At 33.2% G+C, this 2663-nt stretch overlaps 1 long non-coding RNA gene across 1 annotated transcript; it reads left to right on the forward strand.

Annotated features, from left to right (window-relative positions):
- Positions 203–2550, forward strand: LOC109829477. The gene is made up of 4 exons (XR_002244025.1): positions 203–284; positions 407–533; positions 1023–1106; positions 2474–2550. It is a non-coding gene; the product is annotated as an uncharacterized LOC109829477 (long non-coding RNA).

The following is a 2663-nucleotide window of genomic DNA, read 5'->3' on the forward strand; positions in this document are numbered from 1 at the left end:
AACAAATCGACGACGGCTAGGAACAGGGCACGTGTCTCCCCCGTTAAGGCAACTCCCCGATTACTTAATTACTTAATTTCCGTATCAATCGTCATCTTCATGATTACCCAAAAGCCCAAAACGACGGCAATAATTACGAAACGCCCACGCTCTATATATAAGAAGAATCCTCCATCTCATCTCGCAGAGAAAAAACGAGAGAATTTTTTTGAAGACCTAATCTCGCGGGAGGCACGAATCTCAAAGCCGCGGGAGTTCGTTCGGCGCCTTTTCCCCGTGCAAAGGTGAGTGAGATCGCGCGAGGATCGATGAGGGATCCGAGTCAACTAAACCCTAGCTGGCTAGGTCGAGTTTAATTTGTAGTTTTTATGCGGTGCATGATCGCTGTGCTTCGTTTTGGTTGCAGGCTGAGAGATCGCTGTGCTTCGTTTTGTCAGCGATGGTAGTTTTTCGTGGAAGGGTTAAGCTACCGCTGATGGCTGCGACGTCCTTTCTTGTCCTGCTCCTCTTCGTCGTCTTCTTTTCTTCTCCTGGTACGTCCTCTGTTTCTTCGACGCTATTTTATTTTTAAATCTTTTAATTTTTTTTGTCCTGCTCCTTTTTCTGTTTTCTTTTTACTGAAACTGGATATTCCTCTTCCTGTCAACTTCCCTCTTTCTGTCAACTTCTTCTAATGCTTTGCCTATTTGTTTAAGAATTTGATAAATGAAGCAATCTTTTCATTGCCCTTTTGAATATATATACTCTAATTTGCTATCTAATTTATTAGCGTATGTTTTTATTTGTTTCGTTAATTTAAAATCTTCGGACAGTAGTTTAATTTACTTTTTCAGTAGTACTGTATTGGAGTTTTCCTTCTTCTCTCAGGGTTTTTTGACCTCTGTTCTGTATTTTTAACAATCACCTTTTCTAAGAAACACTCTATTTCTTTCATTTAAATTGGATGAATATTTTGGTTTTTTTATTGTCTCGTTTTTAATTATTTGAAATACACTGACCTAACGGTTCCTTTATCCCGTTAGGAATTTCACCCCGGCGCTTTGATCGCATAACGGAACGGGAGGGAGAAACCCGTCACAAATTCGGCCGCAGGCTTCTCGAGCGAGGTAAATACTCATCCTGGCCTACGGCCATAAGTTCTCTTATAATACACGTGTCGAAAACGTAGGGGGTTCAACGTTCTAGTGAACTTCGGTTTTAGTTCAGTCTATGTGGCTCAGAAGCTTCTTTGCCCTGGCCCGTGGGGACCACGTGAGCATCAGGCGCAGGATAGTACACTGCGGTTGCCTGCAGCTCCAACGACCCTGGGAATTTAACCTCTGGCCCTTTTCGTTCCTATTACCGTTTTGGTCACCGGCCAGTTAGGTTAACCTCAAGAGGGATGAGAGCGTATGGATGTCATGGTTTTTTTTAGTTTTTTTATGGTGATTTTATCAAGAATAAATTAACATGTGTTTAGAAACCATGATGCTTTTCTTAGGTTTCAACATGAAAACCTAAAACACCATGCTTATTTCAAAATGCCAAAAAAAAAGTTGAGTTTGGTGTATTTGTTTTGAGTTTGAGGGGGAGATAGCTTATATAATAATATAATAATAATACATTAAATATAAATATTTAACATGATGACAATGTATTATATAATGCTCTAGTTATTATAATATAATTATAAAATTAATTTTTTTTATTAAAAACAGTATATATTAATTTATTAATTATACTATACTACATAGTATAACAACTATTATGAATACTATACTACATAGCAGAATGACTATTATATTATATAAATTAAAAAAATCATATTATTAGTATTTTAATAAATTAAATATAATATATTAATTATTACTAGAAGTTATACGATTGAATATTTAATAATAAAGTAGTAACTCCTCACAAAAATTAATAAAATAATATATTAAATTGTATGTATTTAACATAGTAATAATATTTTATATAATAAAAAATAAAATGTATCATGATAAAATAATAACAGAGTAACAGTACGTAGTATATTATATATATTAGACGTCATATACTTTTGATAAATATAATGTAATACATAATGAATATTAATATACTATAAAATAAATAATAATATTGTACTAATATGTTATACAATAATAACATTTATTAGTAATAAAATGAAAAATTAGTGATAATTATTAAAATAATCATAATATAATAATATTAAGTTATATTATAAAATATTAGTTAATTTTTAATTTTTATTATAAATAATATTATTAATATATTAATTATTATCACCAATATACTAATGTATAATAATATAACTTCTCACAAAATAATAATAATATATTCTATTTATTATAGAATAATAATAATACATTCTCGTAATAATATAATAATAATATGCAATATAATAATATATTCTAATAACGATATAAAATTACATTAATAATAATGTTGTACCAATATCCTTTTTTTTGTTGGGGGTGCATGCAAAGTGCAGCAAACAAGACTACTCCTTCAAGAACAAACGACAGCAGGATAGGCGTCGAAGGAAGCACCCCAGACGACAAGACTACATCTCCAAGAACGAAACCCAACAGGATCGGCGCCGAAGGGTGCAGCCCCGACAGCCGCCGAGCAACATAATCCTCACCAAGGCCGGCGACCGCCCCCACTTCCAACGGAATCCC

The sequence above is a fragment of the Asparagus officinalis genome, chromosome 2 (genome assembly GCF_001876935.1).
Source record: "Asparagus officinalis chromosome 2, Aspof.V1, whole genome shotgun sequence".
Taxonomy (NCBI): Eukaryota; Viridiplantae; Streptophyta; class Magnoliopsida; order Asparagales; family Asparagaceae; genus Asparagus; species Asparagus officinalis.